The sequence below is a fragment of the Aristolochia californica genome, unplaced genomic scaffold, assembly GCF_029961685.1.
Source record: "Aristolochia californica isolate CCGP_79_NKW_82.1479 unplaced genomic scaffold, dmAriCali1.0.hap1 SCAF_13, whole genome shotgun sequence".
NCBI classification, from domain to species: Eukaryota; Viridiplantae; Streptophyta; class Magnoliopsida; order Piperales; family Aristolochiaceae; genus Aristolochia; species Aristolochia californica.
Window position 1 is genome coordinate 25,942,452 of NW_027181804.1, and position 8,845 is coordinate 25,951,296.

The window sequence follows — 8,845 nt, forward strand, 5'->3', positions numbered from 1 at the left end:
TGCCAATGAGTAAGTTATGATTTGTGCATGTGTTGACTCACCATACTCACTGCATATAAAATATCCAGTCTTGTCACACAGAGATAAATAAGTTTTCCCACAAGTCTTTGATATTTTCTGATATCCACATCTTCTCTAGTGCCTGCTGATAATTTTGTATCTGAATCCATCAAAGTTTCTACTGGTCTACACCCCATCATTCCCATCTCCTTTAGTAGATCAAATACATACTCTCTTTCCGATAGTATAATCTCGTGTTTGGATTGTAGCACTTCAATACCCAAAAATTTTAGATCTTTTGTCTTGAACTCTTCACATATCTTTTCCTTGGTTTTCTGAATGCCCTCGAGATCACTGCCAGTTAAGATAATATTATCAACATAGATGGCCAAAAGTAATTTCCCTTTAAGGCTGTTTTTAAGAAACACAAAGTGATCTATGGAACATCTTTGAAATCTGGCCCGTATCAATGCTTGGCTAAAATTTTCAAACCATACACGAGGAGACTGTTTTAGACCATAGAGGGATTTCTGAAATCGACATATCGACTCCCCCTCAATCACAAATCCAGGTAGTTGTTGCATATAAATTTATTCCTTTATGTCCCCATTGAGGAAAGAATTCTTCACATCAAGTTGATATGCCGACCATAAAGATTTAGCAGTAATGGAATAATAAGATATGTATCAAGTTCAATTTGTCCACCGGAGAGAAGGTTTCCGCATAATTGATCTCATAGCATTGAGAATAGCCTTTGGCAACAAAGTGGGCATTAAGGGGAGCAACTGACCCATCTGGATTATGTTTAACTATATAGACCCACTTACAACCGATGGGTTTTTTGCCCGAAAGAAGAGAAACTAGAGCCCTTGTTTGATTTTCATAGAGTGGCTTCATTTCTTTTTCCATTGTCGCCTTCCACCCTAGATGTCTTAAATCCTCCTAATAGGATTGTGAGACAAAGGTGGAGGAGATAGACGCAAGAAATTGATAACGTGAAGAAGATAAATGATAGTGAGACATAAAATTGGATATGGGAAGAGATGAAAAGGTCCTAGTACAAGTTTTGGTTTCTTTCCTTGAGGGGATCAGTCGAGTATCATATTGTGGTCCAAAAGGAATAGGAGAAGATGAACTTACCTCTATGGGATCCACACACTCTGCAGACATGGTGTTAACCAATGCTTCAAGGGGTTGAACAGTTTCCACTACATGAGGTAATATGAACAAAGCGTGTGCACCCGAAGATTTTCAAGGGAAGTGAAAAATGATCACCAAGTCGAAACAATAAGGAATATGGTGATTTATGACCGAGAACAGAAGAGGGTAGCCTATTTATAAGAAAGAACCCAGTGGGGATGGCATGTGGCCAGTAAAAGTATGATACTTTCATGGTATATAATAAGCCACGAGCTACCTCAAGAAGATGACAATTTTTCGTTCTGCTACCCCATTCTATTGAGGGGTGTAGGCACATGAGGTTTGATGGATAATGTCATTTTCTTAACAAAAAGAGTCAAGGTCAGTACATATATATTCTTTGGCATTATGAAACCTAAGTACTTTTAATTTTCTAACCAAATTGAGTGACGACCATAGCATGAAATGATTTAAAATTTGATGATATTTCAGATCATTCTTTAAAGAGAAATATCCATGTGATACAAGTAAAATCACCAATGAAGGTAATAACGTACTTAACTCAGGAAATATTTGAGACGCTCAAGGGTCCCCATACCTCAGTGTGAATCAACAAAAGGGAACAACACTTTCAGGCTGAAGAGAATAAGTGGTCCTCTGGTGTTTGCTCAGTTGACACACTTCACAATTTAAATTGGACATATCCTTTAAAATAGGAAAAAGAAGATGAAGGGATTGTGCCAATGGATGTCCCAATCTATTGTGCCATAGATTCGTCTTGGTGTGCTTAGTTGAGACGAAATTTATTTGAAGCATGTCCAGGTAGTAGAGCCCCCCTTGTTCATGGCCTCCACCAATCACTTGGCTCGTTGTAAGATCCTTAAACACACATGAAATAGGTGAGAAGGTGTTGGAGCAATTGAAATGTTGTGTATGCCGACTAACAAATAAAAGATTCAAGGGAAATGTAGAAACAAAAGAATATATGTGAGCGGACGTGATGGCATAACAAAGATGGATCCTTTCCCCAAGACTTTAGTTAGGGATCCATTAACTATGGTTTATTCGAGAGACAAGGAGAGATAGAGGGGAGTAGACTATTGTTACCTGTGAGATGCTCGGAGGCCTCTAAGTCAATTATCCAACATGCAGAAGAGGAGGTGGCAAAGAACATACCTAAAATGGTGGTGGAAGAAGTAGTGGAAGAGGAGCTTGGAGGAGAGACCATCAGAGTTTTCATTTTCTGGAATAAGTCATACTCATCATTGGTAAGGGTCTTCTTTTCTGTTGGTGGGGGCAGACTTGTCCTCCTTTTGTATCACTTACTGAGGCATGATTAGCCTTGGCCCATTCTAGTGTACCATGGATTTTCCAACACTGATCAATAGTGTGGCCATGTTTCCCACTATGAGTGAATTCCTTGCCTTCTATTCTGAATGAACCATTCCTCGTCATCCTCTATAATTTCTTCCAAGACCTCAGTCACGATCAGTTGTTGTTCCCCTATTATCGGAGTACATAGCGGATGATACTTGAGTAGGAGAAGGGGAAAAGGAGTTTGGAATGCGAAGTAATGTGGCATATACATCAATGGTGAGAATAGTAGAGGAGCTAAGGAGTTGAGCGACACAAATGGCAGTGGCTAAGGCTTCCTTCTACTTGTCTTGGACAGATACATCAATGGAGTTAGGCTGAGCTAGCTTCCATTCTTGAATGAGGCCATGGAATCTAGCCAAGAATTCATGGATATTTTCACCTTGTTTAGCATTAAACATATTTTGGAGAATATCATATGGTCTTTGTAAGTTGTTAAAGCTAGAGTACAACTTAGCACATGTCTCCCAGATTTTCTTAGCTGTGTCTAGATGAACCACATTGTTGGAGACAAGCTCTTCCATGCTATTGAAGAGCTAACTAATCACCAAAGTGTCAATTTTTAACCTCTTATCATAAGCAACATCTTCTTCACCAATGGGTGGTCCAAGTTTGGTTAGGTGACCCAATAGGTCCGTTGAAATAAGAAATCGTCGAATCGATTGGACTAGCTCATGTAATTTGATATCTCTCACAAAGGTATGTGGTAATCTTGAGGATATCATTCTTACTACCTATATATTCTTCAGCCTTAAGGGACAATTTAAGGGTAATAGTTTACTCAAATATGAAGTAGCCTAAGTAATAGGCTTATAGAACTAAGTAAATCCTAAGACTAGCTTGGGTATATGGGAGGAGAACACAAGCTTAACAATCCTTTTAGGCAAGGAGGGAACCCACTTAGGCAAGTAACTTGCTTGGCCGAAAACTTCTATAATCAATTATCTAGTCTTCCTTGTAGAGAATAGCAAAAATCAATCAACAAGCATGAAATCAAGTAAGGTAATATGTCATGCCGAGTAAGATCTTTCCAAAAATTAGTTTTGCACCGGCTTGGAAAAATCAGTCTAGATTCAATCCCTCATGATTTAGGCAAGATATGATTGATTGAAAATTAAACAAATCAGACCTAATCAAGGAGATATGACACCAATGTAAGATCTAAAAAAATCAGCAATCTTATTTCAAATAGATTGGCGCCAACTTAGCTTTCCAAAAGACCACTTCCTTAATTCTTTGGAGTTTTCTTCTTTTAATGTTAAACATAATCTTCTAATCTTGATTTCTCGTGAAGAATGAGGCAAGAACAAGAACCCAAGTTGTGGCTTTGAATCAAACAAGGTTTGACCTCCTTTAAAAAAAAAAGTTGCACAAAACAACCTTCTTCTTTCAGCTTTTCCTTTATTTATTTATTTCGAAAACTGATGAACCTTGGCATGAGAGATGAGCATACCCCTGTAATGCTCATATGAGGCCTGGGACCTCAAAAAAAAAAATCCTTCAAAAAAGGCACAAAATCGACTAGAGTTCCAACTCTTCAAAAAACTCCATTAATGGAGAAGCTTAGCATAGTAGCTAAGTAATAAGATTTTAAAAATCCAATGGATAGACAAAATCACTCATAATAGGCTCAAGACATGTAGAATCCAATTACATTTAAACTACCCTTGTCCCAATTACACCCAAACTCTAACACTAAAAGATAAGTCCTAGAATAATTGAATAACTGAACATAAATAGAACACTAACATAACTAAAATATTTTTAACTGAGACTCTTCTGTGAGACCTCCTTCCATGAGATTCATCTTGGATTCCACCATATTAATTCTAGCTATGTGAGACTTCTTGCTATGAGAGTCATGTAAGACTCTTCCATATAGAGTCATGTAAGACTCTTCCATATCTCTTCTTCAACACCAACCTCAAAGGATTTCAAAACAAATAGTGATAATAATTTCTAAAACAGGTTAATACTTGTCACTCAAAGGATGGCACTAAAAACTCACTTAAGGGCACCAATAAAAAGTCTCAATGGACTTAAAAACATCCATATATTAATGAGGGGTTGGCCTAAAAAGGTAAATGCGAGTCCAAAAAGGAGATGTAGGTGAAAGATAATCATGCAAAAGGGTTAGAGGGGGACAAAAGAAAGAAAAAATAACCACAATGGTAATAAGAAGAGACTATAACAGTAGAATTGAAATAACTTCACAAATGAAATGGACCAATTATGACCTCAAGGAAAATTTTGAAGTTGATAATACAGAACATGCACAACCGATGCCAACCAAGCCAACACCTAGAGAGGACTCTGCGAGCCAAATCGTCTATTGTGATCTCCCTAAAACAAAAAATAATAATTTTATTAACATAACATACCACAAGCCAATAGTTCCACGAACTTCCACCAAAATTATATCGATGAAGTCTAGACCAGGATAATGAAGAGGCATAGATAACAGATAGAAGCATTAGGAGATCGGCTCCCCACTTAAAAAAAGTTTCTACATCATGTCAAGCTTCTTAGCCTTGACAACAAGGTTGGCTTTGGCAATAGCATCTGAGTAGCATTTCTGTAATCAAAGGTAGATTACTGCAGCACGACCATTTTTATAATCAAGGGCACATCGGATTTGCAGCTCTAGTTGGACGGGGTCCTTGTCCAAGCTTGACCATATCATCCTTGCGTCTGAATCACTGAACTGCTGACGAGATCGGTCCCTCACGAATGAGAGTAGATTGCATCTTAGCATATAAACATATAGCTTGGGAAGCGTATAACCATCATAAACACTGTCTTCTGCACATCTCTTGCTGCTGCTTGCTCAACAATGTTCCTAACAAGGAAGCATTTCCCGCAGTTGGAGCAACTTTTGAACTTCATATGGCCTCGACCTTTCTTGTCGAAACCACCATTCCTGAGCTTGAAAGCCATTGAAGCTAGCTTCTAAAATTTGATCTGTGCTTCAAAGCGGCAAGTGAATCCAGTTGTTGCATGGGTTGTATCTGCTAGACCCTCAACCTGGCTGGCCAAGGTACACGTCTCCTCTTCCTCAACTTGCATTGAGGCAACTTGCCAGCTTCTTCTGCAGCACGAAAGCAGTAACCAGCTGCAACATCTAGTCCAGACATAAAAGGACTCCGATTGTAAGCAAAACGAAGAATGAAAACTATGTTTTACAGTTGAGATACGGATACGGAACCTGTGGTAAACTATCGATTTGTCTCAGTTATTGTCTACATATATAGGCGTTGGCAGAGTTCTCCATAGACGAAATCCCACCCGAGTCTGTTGTTGCTAAAGCTTATAGAGAGTGGGAAGTGAAGATCTTTGAATGGCAGATTCAGTGCCCTACTCTTGCACAAACAGAGGAGCCTATTCTTTTCTACAAATCTATCAAACAACGGCAATGGAGAATATTTCAGCAGTATGATAGAGCTATCTGAAAAGGAACCTCACAATCTCAATAGTAGTAGTCTGATCAGTGAGAGTACAACTCAAAGTAGGACTGCAAAGGTTGTTATGCGGATCCGTGGATCTATACGACGCTTCTCAGGTTCCATGGATAAGATAATTTGACAAGCTTGTAGAATCCCATTGAGCGTTCCCTATGAACTACGCTTCAGTAGTGACAAACAACGACCACCTCCATTAACGAGGACATCATAGCCACGTCCATCTCTGAGAAAATACCTCTTTCTAGAGTCTTTTTGTGACTGAAGCCCGTCAAACTAATGGAAGTCGACGAGAATCAGCACTTGTTGTCGTCGATGGAAAGGTTACCAATGCAAATATCGTCAAGATCTTTGGTGGTCTCCGGGCACATGAGAACTTTACCGCCAGCACTTAAATTATCAGATCCTTCACCAACAGCCATTCTCTGGTAAATCCTCTCGTTTTGTTTTTTTCTTGGTTTTGTTTGGATTTGAAATCGCGTAGAAGAGAAGAGCGTTCAAACAGGCAACAAGAGCGAGAGTAAGCAGGAAAAATTATGGAAAAAACTTCATTCAATATGATCCGTGGAAGTATGGAGGTTGTTTGAAATTGCAGTGACGAAGTAAAAAAAACAAGGAAAAGTGTTGAAAGGCTATTTTGTAAGATTCTTGTAAGACTCCACCGTATTAATTTTGGTTTTGTGACACTTCTTGACAGAAGAGTCATGTAAGATTCTTCCATACTTTTTTTTCAACAATAATCGAGATAACACATAGAATCTGAGTGAAATTAAGTAACCCATGTCCTAATTATATCCAAAGTACAACTCCTAAAGGTATATCCTAGAACAATTAAAGACTGTAACATAAATAAAAGACTAATAATACTAAAATTCTTCCTTCTCTGAAGCCACATGAGATTCCTTTTCATAAAATTAATGCAAGACTTTTCCATATTTGTTTTTCAACAAGTTTTTTTGAAAAACTAAGTATGCCTAAGCTATTATTGTTATACTTAGATTTGCTAAGTTGGGTGTGTGTATGTACTGAAATTGATGTCCTTTTTTTTCAGCCATTTTTTTCCTCCATTCCAAGTGATTACTTCAACTTCTTCTTAAGTCCAAATTGAATTAGTGTTTACTCTCTTGAATCACTAAAATTTGTGTTCTTGTGGTTGTTCTAATGGCTGAAAGTTCACAAAAGTCTCCTACATATGAAAATTTCAACTAACATGATCCCTTGAGAATCACCAATATTTCACTCATAGGCCTAAGTAATTTTTTATCGTGGTCCATATCAGTAAAAAAGTTCCTAAGTACAAGAGACCTTGTTGGACGTTTGACCTTGCCACCTCTTATTGAATGATCCTTCATATAAAAAATGGTCGAAGGATGACACCTTAGTCATAAGCTGGTTGGTGAATAGCATAGATGAATCAATTGCTAACGATTTTATTCACTTGGATAAGCCCGAGAGATTTGGGACTCTTGTACTAGATTTTATTCCACTCCTAACAACCTTTAAAAAGTTTATCATATTTTTCAGGAGGTGTAAGAAAAAGTATGGAGATAACCTTCATCAATATTTGGTGTTGATTTTTATGGCCAACACATGAACACAAGAGATCTCAAGGAAAGGAGAGAATAGAGGAACTCTAACTCTTGGGAAAGAGGGAAAAAAAACCAAGGGAGAAAAAAAAGGAAAAGAGAGAGAGAGGTGTATGGACGAATTTGAACCACGAGGAAGAGGCTTGAATGTTCAACCCTATGCCTTGAGGTTGTATTTATATTTATAGGAAGGTGTTTACAATGATCATAATGCCCTAAGAGCTACATGCATCTAAATGAAAATTACATAAGAAGACATACATCAGCTTGCATAATTACATTTCTTTGTCATCTCTGTGGAAGTTTTCCTTATTTAATAATCATGCCACCCCTACACACCTAAGTACCTTTTAACATTTTGTTAGATTCAAAGGACTACTACTAGAGTGGAAAATTGTTCAACCATATTCAACTAATATTATCACTCAAGAGAAACAAAGAGAAGATTTTTTCTTAGCCATATGCCTTGCAAATTTACACCCCTATTGGTGTTGCAAAATCTTAGGTATTCAGCTCCTCTACAAGACCCTCTTTTAATGATATGTGTGGAACCTTGATTTTGTTTGCAATATAAATGGATCCACCTCTCAATCGGACCAAACATAAAAGTTATCAATTTTCTGCCAAGGAAGGGGGAGTAACAATTATAGAAATGGTCGAGAAAGAGGTGGTAGATCCTATGGTAGATGTAGAGGAAGAGCTGGTCGTAATTCCATCTCCAATCCCATAATTTTTGGTCCAAATAGGCAAGCACACTTTTGTGGTTTCATAACTACTTGCTTGACAAGGGCTTGAATTTACATGGGAAACTAGATTATTTCGAGGTTAATCAAGCCTCCACCTCTACCACATCAACCAACAATGAAGTTCCCTTAGATACTCCTAAAGGGAAGACAACACTTACAAAGGAGGAATATGGTATTGTAAAAAAACTTAAATCATTCATCGATGGTCCTTCAAGTACACCTACAACTACAGTTGCTACCATTGATATGTTTTCTTTCTCATGTATGGATTATTCACCTTGGATCATTCATTTTGGAACCTTTGAACACCTTACTAGTAGATTGGAAACTTATCTTCTTTGTCTCCTTGTACTATTGACCGATTTGTATCTATTGCAAATAGCTTCCAAACAAAGGTTCAAGGTACTAGCACTTCTACTATGTCCCCATCTCTCTCACTTTAATGTTTTATTTGTTTCCTAATTCCCATTCAGTCTTATGTCTGTACGCCAACTAACAAAATAAAAAATTTGTTGTGTCCTTTTTTTCCCTTCTCATTGTG